This window comes from Trichosurus vulpecula, chromosome 6, assembly GCF_011100635.1.
Source record: "Trichosurus vulpecula isolate mTriVul1 chromosome 6, mTriVul1.pri, whole genome shotgun sequence".
Taxonomy (NCBI): Eukaryota; Metazoa; Chordata; class Mammalia; order Diprotodontia; family Phalangeridae; genus Trichosurus; species Trichosurus vulpecula.
The window spans coordinates 170652209-170671025 of record NC_050578.1 but is presented as its reverse complement, the minus strand read 5'-3'; the positions used below and the strand labels follow the sequence as shown (position 1 = coordinate 170671025).

The 18817-nt window shown below is 37.7% G+C and overlaps 1 pseudogene; it reads left to right on the top strand.

Annotated features, from left to right (window-relative positions):
• Positions 1-3104: 3104 nt before the first annotated feature.
• LOC118855465 lies at positions 3105-4080 on the top strand (annotated as a pseudogene).
• Positions 4081-18817: the final 14737 nt, after the last annotated feature.

Genomic DNA, 18817 nt, shown 5'->3' with positions numbered 1-18817 from the left:
AAAAACTCTTTGTGAACATGAAAGTATGATGTGAGTGTGGTGTGAGTTCTTACTATCGTTGTCATTACTATCCAATCTTTCAACAGGCTTGAGAGAACCAAAGGAATAAACCTACTAGAGATAATCATCTTTCAAGAGTATATGATTATGTAAGTAAGCACAGCTTATAAACTTTCATGTCAGGCTCCAGTTTCAGACTTCTACCATTAGGGTGAAAATCCCTTCTCTCCAAGAACCATAACTGAAGGATGACAGAGAACAAGAACTGGAAGTTCATGGAAAAATATGTGAAACTATATGGTAATTAAGCTAAACTATTTCTAACTTTAATTAAAAGGCTACATGCGAAAGGAGGATGGGGTAGGGAGAGACAGCATGGTATAGCAGATAGAGTTCTTGACTTGGAGTAAGAAAAACTGGGTTCAAATACCTCCTCTGACACTTACTAGTTATGCAACTAATTGCTTAGCCATTATATATCTAATACAATTCCCTAGGATTTCTCAAAACTGAATTACAGACTAGCTTCAATCTGAAGTTCTTTAAGGAGTTGCTATACTGGGATTTCCTTGCATTATGGAAATCATTGATCCTTTGCATGTTTAGAGGTGAGCTAAAGTGGGAAAGTGAGGATACCTATGTAAATATTAGCCTTCAGCTCTCTGCAACATGAAAGTTGGTCCTGGACCAATGAACTATGCTCTATCTTTGGAGTTGATAGCTACTGAGATAGTATGATTTCATAAGTGCGAAAGATGTGGCTAATCAAAAATACTAAAAGATACAGAGCTAGAAGAGACTTTAGGTGTCATGTAGTCCAACTCCCTCATTTTAGAGATAAGGAAACAAAGGGCCAGAAAGATTAAGCTGTTTACTGGGGGTCACACAGATAGGAAGCTGCAAACCTGCTAGGCAATCTTAAGACCCTTGACAGGAAATCTGACATTTTCCACTGCACTCTCATTTACCTGCCATGTTGCTAGAAATTCCTACCATTACAGACATTTCTTTGAATTAAGGCAGAAAACTCCTGTTCAAAATCACAAACTCCAAATTATAGAGTTAGAAAGAAATTTAGAGATCATCTGGTCCAACTACATCATTTTATAAATGAGAAAACTGAAGCTGAGATGAAGTAATCTATTCAAGGTCACATAGAAATAGAATCCAGGTCACCTGACTCATAATCCAGAGCTCTTTTAGTGATTAGCTCATACATCAATTACACTTTTTAAATAAAGTATATGTTAATCCATTGTCCCATTCACATGACTTAATTGAGCAAATTATCTAGATTTACAGCTAAAACATGAACTTGGGGTAATAGGTCATGAAACATGCACTTGGATTAAAACAGGGAAGAATGGGGAAGGCTTAGAGCTTTAGCATTTCTCAGATGGTGTTCCAGAGAACCAATAAATTTAGGAATCAGTCCAAGTTGTTCTGTGAAGAAAAACAGTGTAGTGACAGATTAATACAAATAATAAGTCCTTCTCTTTTGTTACCTATGTCAGTCATGAATGATGTACAGTATCAGACAACACAGGGAACCATTAGAAACTAGTCCAAATCAATCATGTGACTCAAATCTTGGCTTCTTATTAGTCTAAAAGAAATCACTGGATGTGGCCAATTAGGTCTGATGCCAAATTAGCTGTTTATCTATCTCAGCAATATGTAAAAAGTCATTGGTATACATTTAAATTCCCAGGGATCTTTTTACTATAAATAATTTTGTACCGATGTTCATTACAGATAATTGAGCAAGATCAGAAGAGGAAACAAGAAAGCGAAAAGTATGGATAACTTTGACACTGACAATCAAACATCCTGCCATCTAGACAACCTAGTTTAATTATTAATCTCCAAAACAAAAGGAACACAAATATGACATTAACTATCTCCAACTCTTGAATTTATTTCTACTTATTCTGACATATGCTGTGTGTTATTTTTAATAAATATTTCACATATCCTTGAGTTTGACAAAATGACAGAGGCACTTACAAACAAGACACTGTCAGATTACCTTCTGTTTACTCTGTACATGTCTTGTATCTACCTAGTTATGTAAATGTTGTATCCTCCTTTAGAATATAAACTTTTTGAGGACAGGGGCTGGAATTCTGGGTTGTTTTTTTTTTGCATTCTGTATCTTTAGCATTAAGCACAGTGGCTGGCAATAATCTCTTAATAAATTCTTGTTGAGGACTTCTAGCTACAATGGCTATCTAAATACGAACAGACAGCCCAGCTCTACTATAGCTATTCTAGCAAAACACTGACATTCATACCAAAGAGAACAATGATCAAGAATTACAATAGTAGATAATTTCTTCTAAATGAGAATTTTGTTGTTCACTTGTTTCACTCATGTCTGACCCTTTGGGACCCCATTCAGAGTTTTCTTGGCAAAGGTACTGGAGTGATTTGCCGTTTCCTTCTCCAGCTCATTTTACAGGTGAGGAAACTATGACAAACAGGGTTAAGTGCCTTGCCCAGGGTCACACAGCTAGTAAGTGTCTGAGGCCAGGTTTGAACCCAGGAAGATGTCTTCCTGACTCCAGGCCCAGCACTCTGTGCACCATGGTGCTACCTACCTGCCCCACCTGAGAACTACACAAAAGCAACAAGCATCACCAAAAAAGGCAATGCCAGTACAGAGGAGTCTCTCAGAGTTACCAGAAAGTAACCAGAGAAACTTAAGCCAGTTAGGATTTATGGCCAAAGGAAATCTCCTAGAAAGTCCCAGGGTGGTCAAGTAGCCAAAGGGTGGGACCCTTGGAAACACCAGGGAAGCAGCAGTAGCAGTGACCAGTGACCAGCATGGTGCCTCAACACTCAGATGAGGACATCTCTGGGCCAGGGGATCTCAAGTTCTTAATACTGACAAAGAGGGTCTCAATTTACTCCTCTCAGATCTGGTCAAACCTAATCATAAAATAAGTAAGACAGAAATTAAAGAAATAATGGAATTTTAGAAAAAAGATATGATAGAGCTCTGGGGGAAAAATGAACAGGAATAGAAAGGCGTATACCTTTTATTCAGTTGTACATGGCAAAAGGCTGAGGCTGAAGCCGAGGTTGAGGCCAGATCTTCTGATATGGCCCAGAGTGGGAATAATGGGAACCTGATCGCCAAACCCAGTGAGTCTGACAACACTTTCCAGGATCCAGCCATCACCCAGAACTGACCCAGACACCAATATTCCACACTCAATGTCTACAACTCCTTTGAGAACTGTGAGTCACCACCTTCCCATGAGCCACCTGCCCCACCAACAACCCAGCCCCACCAGCAACCTTCCAGAAAACTCAGCTCCACAGAACCCAAGAATTATGGCTCCTATAAGACTCAGGCTTCAGCTGCAACAGCCACCACAGAACTTCTGAAAAGGCAGGAGGAGCCCAATGAAAGGCAGAAGAGCTGGACCAGCAGGAGAGGGAGTTGCTGCATGCAGCCCTAGAGTGTTCTGCCACCCGACAGAACAACTGGCTGCCACCACCCTCATTTTGCCTTGTCCAACCCTGTTTCATCCAAGACATCTCCATGGAAATTCCCCAGAAGTTCCAGAAGACAGTGTCTACTATGTACTACCTCTGGATGTGCAGTACTTTGTCCCTTCTCCTGAATTTCCTTGCCTGCTTGGCCTCTTTCTGTGTGACCCCTATTTCCAGTGGCTCTAGTTGTAGACTCTCCATCCTTCGGGCCCTACTATCCATGCCCTGCTCTTTTATCTTCTGGAACCGCCCTATGCACAAGGCTTTCAGGATGTGATATACATGCTGGTGGCTGTTGGCATCCCATCATCAGGATTCAGTGGCTGGATCGTGGCCCTGATAGTGCTGAAGATCAACACAGTTGTGGCCGTACTCATGCTCCTAGTTGCCTTGTTCTTCGCTGGCATTGATGTGCCGGGCACTGTGCTGCTGAAGTGGATCCACTCCCTGTATAGCTGTGCAGGTTCCAGTTTCCAGAAGACCCAGCAGAAGTTTGCTGCCAGTATCTTCTCTGCATTCCAAACAGCTGTGGACGATGCAGTTGCAGGTGCTGCCAACAATGCCTTCCAGAACCCATAATGTTCTCCTCCTCTTCACCTACTTATCTCCTTCCCTAGCTGGTATACCCCAACCTTGGCTCTGGATGAAGCTGGCCCTTTTCACCTCTCCCCAGGATTGATTTTAGAGAGACAAGTGTTTTCATTCGTTGTCTCTCCTCCGTAGTCTTTGTGGCAATGAGAACGGGCCTATCCAAGAGGGTGAGGGGAACCCAAGGGTACTGATCCCAGTCCCAGCCACTGCCTGACCCGGCCCCACCTCCCCAGGCCTCACTCCACCTTGGGAACCTCTGCTTCCCTCTGCTGTGCCAAGGTTAATGCTTCAGTTATTTAAATCAAGGAAAGGAAAACTTGGGGGGAAAAACAACAATAGTTGTACATGGCACCTGTGGTTTTCCAGGAGAACTAACACCTCTGGTATGAGGGCTTACTGAGTCCTTTTCAGGGCTGCTCATTTACCTTTGATATTCATCTATCACCCATTTCTCACCTGTGGCCCCAAAAAGCCATAACATGCGCAGCAGCCACACTGCAGTAAAACTGTCTTGGCAGATAGGCTCAAACAGAATGAGGGTAACCAACAGGCCTCAAACCAATTGGTTAGTTAGGGGGATGTCTATCCCAAACATGTATAGACTTCTCATTAGGCAGAACAGGCAGATGAAAACAATTTGTTCCAATGGTCATAAAGGCAGCTGAAGCAGGCATTACCTAGAGTTTGGTTAGACACTGAAGACACCAAAGTTATCCATTGCAACCTGAGCTATTGCCAGTCATCTTGACTTCTGTCCTGCCACTGGACTTGGATGACTCTGGAAAAAAGAATGAGGCTGATGACCTAGTGCAATTCTGCCTCACTTAAATCTAAGTCATGTGTGAGTCAAGATATCACTCCATGATGTCATTGGTCCTCTTCAAAAACAAAGGACAAAAAACAAGAACACCACCATGGCATCTTCACAAAGACTGACGATATATCAAGACATAAAAACCTCACAAACAAATGTACAAAAGCAGAAATATTAAATGTACACTTTTTGGACCATACTGCAACATAAATTATATTTGGTAAAGGGCCTTGGAAGAAAGATTAAAAATTAACTGGAAACTAAATCATCTAATCCTAAATAATGAGTGGGTCAAAGAACAAATCATAAAACAATCAATAATTTCATTACAGCCAATGACAACAATGAGATAATATACCAAAATTTGTGGGATACAGCCAAAGCAGTTCTTAAGGGAAAATTTATATCTCTAAATTAATATATCAATAAAAGAGAGAAAGAGCAGATCGATGAATTGGGAATGCAACTAAAAAATCATAAAAAAAAACAAATTTTAGATCTCTAATTAAACACAAAAATAAAAATTCTGAAAAATCAAAGGAGGGATTTATAAAATTGAAAGCAAAAACAAACTAAAAAACTATGAGCTGGTTTCATGAAAACAAAAACAATAAAACAGATAAACCACTGGTTAATTTAATTTTTAAAATGAAAAATAATTACCAGTCTCAAAAACGAAGAGTAAAAATACAACCAATGAAGATGAAATTAGAGCAATTATTAGGAGTTACTTTGTCCAATTACATGCCAATAAATCTGAAAATCTAAATGAAATGGTTGAAAATTTACAGAAACATACATTGCCCAGATTAATAGAAGTCGAAATAAAATACTTAAATAATCCTATCCTGGAAAAAGAAATTGAACATACCATAAACAAGCTCCCTTAGAAAAAATCTCCAGGACCAAATGGATTTACAAGCGAATTCTGCCAAAACTTTTAAAAATAATTAGTCACAATACTACGTAAACTCTGAAAAAATGGCTAAAAAAGAAGTCCCGCCAAATTCCTTCTATGACACAAATATGGCACTGACAACTAAACCAGGGAGAGCAAAAACAAAGAAAGAAAATTATAAACAAATTTCCATAAAGAATATTGATGTAAAAAATAAAACAGTAGCAAAGAGTTTACAGCAATATATCACAAAGATCATATACTATGACCAGATAGGATTTAAACAAGAATACAGGATTGGTTCAATATTAGGAAAACTATAAATATAATTGACAATATCAATTATAAAAACAACAAAAATCATATGACTATATCAACAGATACAGAATAAGCTCTTGACAAAATAAAATGCCTATTCCTATAAAAAACACTAGAAAGGGTAGGAATAAATGGCACTTTTCTTAAAATGATAAGTAGTATTTATCTAAAACCAAAAACATGTATTATCTATAATGAGGATAAACTAGAAGACTTTTGAACAAAATAAGGGATGAAACAGAAATGTCCATTATCACCTTTATTATTCAATATTATACCAGAAATGCTAGCTAGAAAACAAAATTGAAGGAGTAATAGGCAACAAGGAAATACTTTTTGCAGACGATGTAATAATATACTTAAAGAACTCTAGAGAATAAAAAAAGATAGTTGAAACAATTAACAACTTTAACAAAGTTGCAAGATATAAAACAAACCCATAAAAATTATAAGCATTTCTATATATTACCAACAAAGTCCAGCAGCAAGAGATCAAAAGAGAAATTCCATTTTTTTTTAAATTGCAGTCAACATAAAACATTTAGGAATCTTCTTGCAAAGACATAGGCAGCAATGTGAACACAATTATGAAAGTCCACAAAAATAAAGACAACTCTAAACAAGTGGAGAAATATTAATTGTTCATGAATAGGTCAAGCTGATATCATAGAAATGACAACACTGACTAAATTAATTTATTTATTCAGTGCCATACCAATCAAATACAAAAGAATTATTTTATAGAAGTAGAAAAAATAATTGCAAAATTAATCTGGAGGAACAAAATGTGAATAATATCAAGGGAATCAAAAAAAAAAGTCAAGAAGGCAATCTAGCAGTACCAGATCTCAAACTAAACTACAAAACTATGATCATCAAAACAATCTGGTATTAGGTAAGAAATAGAATTGATCAATGGAATAGATCAGGTACACAATATACAGAAGAAAATGACCACAGTAACCTAGAGTTTGATAAAAAAAAAAAAACCAATACTGGGACAAAAATTCACTATTTAAAAAAAACTGCTGGGAAAACTGGAAAGCCCTCTGGCAAAAATGAGGCATAGACAGCATCTCATACTGCATACCAAGATAAGGTGAAAATGGGTAGATCATTTAAACAGAAAAGGAGATATAAGCAAATTACAGGAAGACAGAAAATTACTTGTCAGATCTATGGATAAAAAAAGAGTTCATGACCAATAACAGATAGAAAGGATTATGAGAGGCAAAAGTGAATAATACTGACTATGTTTAATTAAAAAGCTTTGCACAAACAAAGCCAAATGCAGCCAAAACTAGAAGGAAAGCAGGAACCTGGGGGGAAATACTAGTATTTCTCTAATAAAGGTCTGATTTGCCAAATATATAGTAATTGAGACAAATTTATTTTTAAAAAAAGCTATTCCTTAATGATTAAAGGATATGAACATGCAGTTTTAAGAAGAAATCAAATCTATCAATAGTGATATGAAAAATGCTTTATATCATTAATAATTGGAGAAATGCACATTAAAACAACTCTGAGATACCACCTCACACCCATAAGATTGCCTATCATGACAGAAAAGAAAAATCACAAATCCTGAAGGGTTGTGGGAAAAGTAATTACAGTAATGCATTGTGGGTGAAGCTATGAACTGCTTCAACTACTGTGTAGAACAATTTAGAACTATGCTCACAAGGCTATAAAAATGTGCATATCCTTTGACCCAGAAATACTCCTACTAGGTCTGTAACACAAAGAAATCAAAGAAAATGGAAAAAATACAAAAATATTTATAAATGTTTTTGTAGTGGCAAAGAATTATAAACTGAAGGGGTGCCCATCAACTGGAAAATGGCTGAATAAGTTATGGTATATAATTGTGATAAAATACTACTGTGCAGTAAGAAATTATGAAGGAGATGATTTCAGAAAAACTTCAGAAGACTTATATGAACTGATGCAAAGGGAAGTGAGCAGAAGTAGGAGAATGGTGTACACAGTAACAGCAAACTTGTAATAATTATCAACTGTGAGACTTAGCTACTTGGATCAGTTCCAAAAGACTCATGACAAAAAATTCCATACACTTCCAAAGAAAGGAATAATGAACTCTAAGTGCAAATTGAAGGACATTTTTTCTTTATTTTCTCTCTCTTTTTTCACAACATGGCTAATGTCAAAATGTTTTACATAACTATAAATATATAATGGGTATTATATTTCTTGTCTTCTCAATGGGTGAAGGAGGGATATAGGAAAGTAAAGAATTTGGAACTGAATATGAAAATTAAAAATTAAAAAACCCCAAAAAGTATAAGTTATATGATATAAAGAAAGAGCCCCCTCTTCCTAAAATATGTAAAGGAAAGAAAATTTAAGCATCAATAGGATACTTGAAAGTGTTGATTTTTTAAAAGTCTGGACATTATATTTTAAGAAATCATATGTGAAAACTGCCCAGAGCTGTTAGAATCAAAGGGAAAAGTGAATATAAGTGGTAGAGTGGATAGAGCACTGAGCCTAAAGTCAAGAAGACCTGAGTTCAAATCTGACCTCAGACACTTACTAGCTGTGTGATCCTGGGTAAGTCATGCCATTTGCCTGTTTCCTCATCTGTAAAATGAGCTGAAGAAGTTTCAGTACCTCTGTCAAAAAACCTCATAAGGAGTCACAAAAAGTCACACATGACTGAAACGACCGAACAACAATAGCAATGATGATTTCCTGAAAGACTCTCCGAAAGGAAAAGTCCCAGGAATGTCATAGTCAAAATCAAGAACTCACATTAAAGAAAAAATATTGCAAACATTCAGACTGAAGCAGTTCAAGCACCAACAAAGAATAGTCAGGAACACATAAGACCTAACAACTTCTACTATAAATAAGAGGAGATCGTGGATGAGCTTATAAGGACAATTTTGAAAACAATGTGTAGAATTTATATACACACATATCTATGTATATTTAAAAAGCAATTGGCATAAAATGGAGATTAACAGTTTAGTATTGAATCCACTTTTTGTGTTTTGCTGAGTATATAAAAATAATTCTTTTGGGTGCTTAAGCTATATAGGAGAAATATTTTTCAATTGCATTTCTCTAAAACAATGTTTGTTGATGGACATTTAAAAGCAAAGCTCTTGAATTTCTTAAACAAAAAAATGATGAAGTAAAACTCCTGGTTGACATAAATTGTGAAGAGCTTTAGAAACTTTAAAAAGCATTGTTTACAATTATTAATAACATTTACCACCTATTTGCTACTTTAGATTTTTATATTACTGTGATATTCAGAATAAAATTGATGTAAAATATAAATTTCTTTAAGAAATTTTATGTTATTTGAGGTCATCAGCAGAAAACTTTTTAAAAAATATTACTTCAAGGATTTATGCTGAAATTTTCTTTCAGCAGAAGGCTTTTACTATTGTAAAAATTTTGAAGCCACTGACAAAGAGCACTGTGGCCAGAAACATAATTAGAAAGGCAACTGGGACTTCTATCCAGGATACTAAAATTTAGAGGGCACTGAAAACACAGGTACTCACTTAGCAGGTCGAAACAACTGAATTTAGTACCTAGTTAGTGAGAACAATTAGTTAAACTGAGAAGTTATCACATGGCTAACTTCCTCCCTGATTCACCTATTGCAGCCTCCCCAGCAGTGGCCGAGAGTTGATATTCTTAGGTCTTTGTTTCTCTTCTACGTAGTGGAGTTCCAAGCTCTCTCAGCTCTGGCATGCAGCCTTATTTCACCCCTCTGATCCATCCCCTTAGCCCAGGCATTAGAATTGCTAAGTATGGTTCTGATTGGAGCACAATTAGGGAGCATAGAGCCATTTGAAGCACTTTAGTGGCAGTTACCAGGTAATGAAGGGGTGGCATGAGGGCATGAAACCTCTGGCAAAGGAACATTTTGCTAAAAAGAAAGGCATGAAAGACAAAGTCAGCTTATTTCACAATTTTGCCTAGAGCTGGCCCTGACCATCCAGGTAGAAGATGTTGATAGTATTTTACTAATTACTAGGTTAAGTGACTCTGAAAAAATTAAGAAAATAAAACTATTATTAATGATCGTATATTTTTTACAGGATAGCCCTATTTATTAGAGTATACTACATGGGTTTTAACAGATAAAGCTGGCAACAAGTTATTTTTATCTAGACAAATTCAATTGCAATCTTGTTCCTTAAAAAGGTAAGAAAATTAAGACCAAAGTAATTTTTTAATGAGCTACACATTTTAATAAGTGTGAAGAAATGACCTGAGATGACATGTATGCCTGAAGAAGGGGGGCAGCTTAATATAGAGCTTGCCAGCCTGGAAGTCCCTCTGAGAATAAATGCACTTTCCTCTAATCAACACCTATTACCTGAAATATTCCTGTGGAGCTCAGGGATGGGCTCAGAGTAAAGTGGAGATTTGGATTTTTTTTTCTTTCTTTAACAGACGAGAGGGGCAACTACCAAGATAAAGAAGGCAGAAAAATAATGGCTACAATTCTTGGGCAGGACTCGTTTCAAGGCATGATCTGGAAGAAATGCCTGAACCAGGCAAGAAAGATTGATAACAGTGGGAAGTGGGAAGTGGATGCAGGAGAATGAATTTGTTGGCCACACCAACTCCCCAAGATCATGTACAGATGCAGAGGGGTTGTGATATGAATTATTGGAGGGAGTGCCCCAGGGACAAAATTACGAATCCCTGAAATTTCACTACAGGCTGATAGCAATTCCAAGTATCATTAACTTAGAAGGGACCTGAAAGATCACTTATTGTGTGTCCTACACTTTATAGATGAGGAAAATGAAGCCCGGGGAGACTAAACGACTTCTCCAAAGTCATAACTGGGAGAACCAGGATTCAATCCTGAGTCCTCTGACTCAAAAGCTAATACTGGCCCCAGCCTAGCACCAGCATCTCTTACTTTGTAGTAGTAATAAAAATGTTATTTTTATGTGTCAATCTTGATATGTCAAGTTAAAATCTAGATACCAAGTTAAGATTTTATTTCATTCATTGTTGGAATGTAGTGGTTTATTAACTTAATGTTAATGTTCATGACTGTATGGAAATCCTTCTGCGAGAATCACCAAGTTACTACATCAGGGGTTATGTATGAATGTGCTATGCTGTGCTGTCCATACAAGTTGTGTATATCCACATATGTCTGTCTGGATGTGGCTCACATGAAGGCAAAAACAAAGAGCTCTCCAATCTCCTCCCTTCCACCCTTCTCCAAGAAAGACTTTGATTCCTGCCAGGAGGTTGAGATCAAAGACATGACACTCAGTTGTACTAAAAGAGACAGGGTATTAGACTAGAATTATATGTATTTGCTCCTTTAACTACTGTTATTCTAGCAAAGGTAACTTTTAGGTTCAATCTTCACTCCAGATTGCTCTCCCTTAACAGGAAAGGAGTTCCTCCAAGCTGAATATCCAAGGTTTGGTCCCCTTCCTGCCAAATTTCAGTTCTACAATAGCAGATAGAAAATAAACCAATTTATCCAAACAGATGGCAAAGAGAAATTGGAAAAACATATACATGCCAATATATACCAGACAATATGAAGAGTGAATTAATTCTCCTAATGGAGCCAGATAACTCAGCTCAACCAAGAGAGAGAATCTCTCCCAGATCTCACCCAATAGGAAATTTCCTGAAATCTCTAGTTTCATAAGCTGGGAATAAGAAGAACATGATGGAAGTGCAGGCTTCCCACGTCAGCTTCTTTCCTGATTCTTTCTCTCTCCAGGGACTTGAAGAGTCTTGAATGGTGGGTCTTACTCTTGGCACAAAATTCTCAACTATGAAATCCTTTGCCCTCACCCATGGCATACGGCTTATTCTCTCCTCATTTCCCCCAATAACCTGATTTCACCTCCCCCCATAATACAAATAGCTCAGGACTGCAACCACAAAGACCACATCCTGGGTGTCACTTTTCCTTTTTAAGTGTTTGGTGGACATAAAAAAATATTCCTCAAGAAATATTTATTCAATGGCTCTTTGTACCTAATATTTCAGGAACAAATCAGAAGGACATTATATACTGAAAAATAAGAGACCAACTGAAGAGTACTTCCAAATATACAATCAACATTAGTCTGCTATTTTTGTCTTAGGAAAGGTATTTCAAGGAATATCAAACACAATTTTAGGAATTTGGCAATCAGTTCAGTTCTGTTGAAACTCTTCATATATTCTGGTTCTAGTTATTATTCAAATAATTTGTCCAGGGATTTGTGTGATATCAAATTTAATATTCATAATAATCCACAAGGGATCATAGAGGTCAAAGTAAATAAAGCAATAGTAAATAAATAGTTAGTAGTAAATAAATCAGCCAGACAACTTTGACTTGACCTTTCATTAAGCACAGGAAATGGTTTCCTTAAATTATCCCTCACTCCTTTCCTGGAATAAAACTAGTGGTGGAAGATAAATTCCTCACCTGATTTTGTTATTTGTATATTTGCAGTCACAAGGAAAACAGACGGTAAGATGAAAGAATACTGTTTTGGCATATGTAACACACTACTGAAAGATTTAGTGGAATTATTCTCCCTATATATGGTGCGAATATATGACTAAAATTGTTGACCAAGATTAAAAGACCTCTCAGTGCCCTTCCTATGATTCAAAATTTCCTTGCCAATGTATAAACCTTATAGAAGTTTAGAAATGATCTAGCAACAATATAGTATAAATTTCAAAGTAAGTCAGCAATTTTCATCTCCATTACTGAGCATTATCTCATGAAAAAAATGTATGGAAACATGCTAGGAAAAATTTTGTTATATAAGTTATTTCCTGGTAGTAAATTGAACATTCTCAGAGGGTACTAGGCAATCCTTTCACAGCTAAGCACTTAATATTGAAAGAGAGAAAGATAATATATTGCTCAAGAACCTACGGCTCCCTATTTCCAGTGGAACGTAAGCCCCCTTATGTCAAGAATTGTTTGTTTTTTTTTTGTATTCCCAGTGCCTTGCCTATAGTTAGCTATTAGTCATTGCTTATTGGGTTTAACTGAATTGTTTACCATATCAAGTCCAAATTTTCCTGCCTGATTTTTTAGATTCTCCGTAACCTGGACCTGTCTCACTTATTCAATTCAGTTTATGCTCCTTCCACCTATTCAACACTACTTCTCCCACTCTCAATATGCACCAGCTGCTTCAGTCAGATTGATCTTATTACACCTGGCACATCATGATTACTCCTCTCTTCCTTCTTTTTCTTAAACTAATTTCCACACCTAGAATCCCTCTCCTCAATTCATCTATCCAAATTCTACCTACCCTTCAAGGCCCAGTCAGAGCCCCGCCTTCTCAGCAGAACCTATTCTGGTGACTCATCTCTCTCTTCTTTGAACCCCTGCAAGCAGCCCACGCTGATCTTCCTCTTCTCTGTACTATTGCAGTCAGTACCACACAGCTGAGATTTCAATTGTTTTTAATTGTTTCATGTGTGTAAGTTATGTCTCTCTAATTAGATTGCAAGCGTTAGCCTTGTAGTTCTAGAAGTATTCGGCACCATGGCTAGGGATTAGATCTCCTGCAGGTGGTCTAAGGCTGAGAGAGGAGGGGAGCCATTGCAACTGGGCTGCATTTCCACTGCCCTTGCAAAAGCATATCGGGGTGGCATTAGGAAGGGGTATTTCCAGGTGAAAAAATTAAGCTAGTGTTAGTACATTTAATTAGGCTGGCCAAGCCTCGTGCCTTAAGGCAGTTTGGATTGCTTATTAAGCAAGAGTAAGACCTAGGTGAGCCTCCAGAGAATGAGGACATTGCTGCATTGTCTGAGTTTCCTGAGCAGATGCTTTCCTGAAATGGCCCTGCTTGTCTGCTAATTGTAAGGAAGGTAACTGGGCTAAAGTGTGTGTGTGTGTGTGTGTGTGTGTGTGTGTGTGTGTGTGTGTGTGTGTGTGTGAGAGAGAGAGAGAGAGAGAGATCCACCTGTTTCTTTCTCAGATGTCCAGTGTCTTATGGCTATGTGTCAAGGGGTCAGTTTTCTGGTTTGAAAAAGCATTTTATAACAGTCATCTACATTTATGACATGGTACAACTTCTGAAACTCTGTCTCATCGCTATAAGGATGTCTTTGATATCCTACACATAATAGTAATCAGGGCCTATGTCATACCTGCATGAAGTACCTACTGTGGTACAGAGCACACAGTAAGTACTCTTAAATACTTACTAACTGATTGGTTACTACTTAATTGTCCTTTGTAGATAGGACAATTAAATATTTTTCTCTAAAGATGGGATTCACTACCAGGCTTTGACCCTGAGGATTTTGATGTCAGTGGTCTTCATCTTTTATCTTGAGGTCCAAGAGAGAATTAATGACACATTTCCCTGGCATATAAAGAAGAAAGCCCCACCTCCACATCTTTCCAGCTGTCTTCTTCCTAGAATCCAATTTATTAAGGGAAATTGGGTGGCATCCTGCCCATGGAGAGCTGTTAATGTATCCACTGTGTATATGGGGGGGGTATATTTTCTATTTGAGATGAAAGCAAAACAGACTTGGCTCTAAAATGAACCTGACTTCCATGTGACCATTTGAATGGGAACTGCTGCCCATTTCCTCTATGCCTTCCAAACAATCCATGCCTCCTCAAAGGGTATTAACACTATCTGTGTACCCTTGACAAGGAACATAATCACCCTAGGCTTCAGTTTCCTCATCTCCAAAATGAGATGTTGAACTAGATGACCTTGGTTCTTTCAAGGGTCCAGTGATCCTACGAATAATGATAAGTACAGTTGAGCCAACATTACCTCTTACCTGGATTACTGTAATAGCTGTATAACTAGACACTACCTTCAGTCTTGACCCTCCTATCCATTCTTCTTGAAGTTGTATGAGACAGAGATCTAATTATGTCACTCCTTGCTAAAAACTCTTCACTGCTTCCCTGTTGACTATAGGGAAAATACAAATTCCCTAGACTGACATTTAAGACTGTCAACAATTTACTTTTATCAACTTTATTTCACACTAAACCTCTTCTTCCTGCCCATCTTCACCTAATTAAAACACTTCTGTTCCTTCAGGGTCCAGCCTGGGTGCCACAGATGAAAGTGATCTCTACCTCCTCAAATGCCTCTTTTGCCTTTATTGTATCCTACTTTCTATTTTATTTCTTTGTGTATAAGGCAGGTCCCCTGTTTAACTGTAATTGCTTTGTGGACACCTAGTACAGTACCCTGGAAATGATAGACTTCCATAGGTGAAATGCCAAACAAGCTGGACCCTGAAGGAACAGAAGTATTTTATCAAATAAGGATGGAGTGCATTCCAAGCATGGAAACATATGTGGAAGCTAAGACAAACAGGTTTGTGACTTGCCCAGGGTCACACAGTATCTGAGGCTGGATTTGAACTCATAAAGATAAGTCTTCCTGATTCCAAGCGTAATGCTCTATCCACTTCACTACCTCACTTCCCCAAAATAGGCTGACTGTGAGCCCTCCAGATCTTTAAGTAGGTATTTACTGTGTTCCAACAGAAATCTTAGAATTAATAGGCATGAGCCATTCACTAGAAAAATTCACTCTACAGGGCCTACAGGTGTAATTTGAGAGTGTATTTGTCATTCTGGAAAATCATGATGACCCGCATAAATCAGGCAGGGAGTAAGTACAAACAATTATCTTGTTTGTTGTACTATAAGAAACTCAGATAAAAGATAAAAGTAAGATAAGATAAAAATTGATTTTAAAATTTGGCAGCGTAGTTTGTATATATTTAAGAGGTCATAGAAAATGTCTACCTTTAGTCAAATGTTTTTCCATTCCTAATCCATAGAACACAGTGCATTTAATTGTTTCATGTGTGTAAGTTATGTCTCTCTAATTAGATTGCAAGTGTTATTAGCGTAGGTAGTAAGTGGCATTACTTGGACAGGAATACAATTCCTTTGACTCCAAATCCAGTGCTCTTTGCGCTATACCAATAACAGAATAATGTCCAAAGTTTTGATCATGGCATTAAAGTCCCTATGTAATTTGATTCCAGCCTCCTCTCTCACTGTTCCACTACACCAGTCAGTCAGTTACTTATGTATTAAGTACCTACTATGTTCCAGGAACAGAGCTAAGTGCTAGCAATACAAAGAGAGGCAAAAGACTGTCTCTGCTCTGAAGGAACTCCTAATGTGGGAGACAACATGCAAACTACTATGTACAAATAAGGAGGAAGGCAAGAAGAAAGCAAGCATTTGTTAAGCACCTACTATGTGCCATGCACTGTGCTAAGCACTTTATAAATATTATCACATTTGATCCTCACAACAATCCTGGCAGAAAGGTGCTATTATTATCTACATGTTGCAGTTGAAGATAATGAGGCTAAGGTTAAGCAACTTGTCCATGATTATATGGCTAATAAGTATTTGGGACCAAATTTGGACTACTCTCTTCCTGACTGCAGACCTAGTACTCTACTCACTGCACCACCTAGCTGCCTCTCCCCATAGCACAAAGGTTTCCTGTAGGAGGTGCGAGTTTAGCTGGGGCTTGAAGGAAGCCAGAGAAGACAAGAGGTGGAGATTAGGAAAGAGCATTCCAAGTATGGGGGACAGCTAGTGAAAATACCCAGAGTCAGAAGATGGTGTCTTGTTCAAGAAATAGCAAAGAGGCCAGTGTCATTGGATTGGCAGAGTGTATTTCCTGGGGCAAAAAGTATAAGGTATAAATAGACTGGAAGGTGGGGGGGAGGGTGAGGAGTGGGAGGAACAGGTTATAAAGAATTTGAAGACCATAAGATTTTATATTTGACCTGGAGGTGATAAGGAGCCTCTGGAGTTTGAGTAGAGAGTGACATGGTCAGATCTGCTAAGTGAAGGACTGATGGGAGTGAGGAAACACTCATGACAGGGAGTTCAACCAGCAGACTACTGCAAAAGTCTATGTGGGAGATCATCCTCTCCTCAAACCAAAATAAGCCACAAACTACCCTCTGAAATGGTCCATGAACATTCCTATCAATCTGCCTCTGTTTATACTGTTGTAAAACCTAGCATGCTCTCTTCTTCCTCTTCATATATTTAGGACCTATCTTTCCTTCATGGCCCAGCTAGGCCCCTGCCTCTGCTATGAATTCCTCAATCACCATCTCTTTCGTTCCAATTCCTGTAGACATGGTCTATGTAATTCATTTTTAACAAGTATTATGTACTGCTTTGTGCTATAGGTTATATTATCAGGTAGATTACCTGTCTCCTCAAGTAGGTCATAAAAGTCTTAGGAGAATGGGGCCACAGTATATTTCTTTGTGTTCTAGGTACCAACTACATCATTCAGCACTTGGTAAATGCTATGTAAGTGTTTGTTGGGAGCTTAAGAAGTTCTGCAACATTCCATCTCCCATCTTTTGTTTTTTGTATTGACTGTGCTCTGTGTCTCAAATGCGCATTCTTCACCTCCGTGTCTTAAAATTACTAATTTCCTCAAAGTTCAAGTCAAATTCAGACTCTTAAATGAGGATTTTCCTGCTCTCCCTCCTGCTAGTACTTCATCTCTACCCAAAAAAAGCCTTTTATTTATTTTATGTATATTTCATGTAACCTTTTTGTGAGCATGTTGTTCCCCCTATAGAATGGAAGTATTTTGAAGGGAGGGTCTGTTTCCCATATATCTTTATGTCCCCAGCAATTCACCCAGTGAATGGTACATAGCTTAATACGTATTGCTTGATTGATTACGGTAAGATAGATGATTTAAGCAATTGAATTAAATCACTATTTTAGAACAGAGACAGAACAAGGCTATTTATTAAGTGACTGTAATATAAGAGATAGGCTGAGTGGTACCTTGGAAATCACAAATCCTGTGTTTGAGTCCCAGCTCTAACCTCTGTTTGACTGTAAGAATACTTACAACAAGCCAAGTTACTGAAAGGAAAACATTTTATAAAGCCAAAGGTGAGCTACTGTATGCTGAGCACTATGCTGGGTGCTGTGGGGATCATGAGCCAGAAAGGACCTACAAGGACATCTAACCAAAGGTAAGTCAAATGCAGAGACACAGAAATGCAGAGAAAAAGTGAAAGAAAAACAGAGAAAGACAGCAAGCTCCAGGACTTGCCAGTTGAGTTAGAAAAATATTGGCAAACTTGAAACAACTATATAAGACAGTGAACAAACGCTAGATCAACAAATTATATGTGCCATAGGAAATCAGAGTATTATGATCTTGACCTGCCCCCAGGAAATAGTACCATGAACCATACCAGATACCTGACTCATCAAGTTTTAGCTGTAATATCTCTGGGTGTGAGCAAAGCCCAAGTTATAAGAGAAAAGTAAGGTCATTTTGAACTGGAATTGTCAGGAAAGACTTCACAGACGATATGGGACCTGAGAGAGAAGAGAGCAAGGTGACTTTCTTTTCTTAGTAGTACAACCAAAACATTTTCCCCAAAGTTACTTCAGTTTAAAAATAAATCTCAGGAAAGGACTATAATACCTGGGAGAGTTGTTTTTGCAACCTTACCCACCTTTGAAATATAGTAATTCCAACCCTCATTGTGGATTACCCTGATTGGTCTAGCAGCCGGTCTTTTCTCAACTCTTGCTCATAAACCACTTAACAAGCTTTTGTAGAATAAAATGTCAACAGCTTTCTTTCTTTCTTGTGTACTTATTAAGCATTGCCACTATTTGTCTGGTGAGACAAAGGAATAAG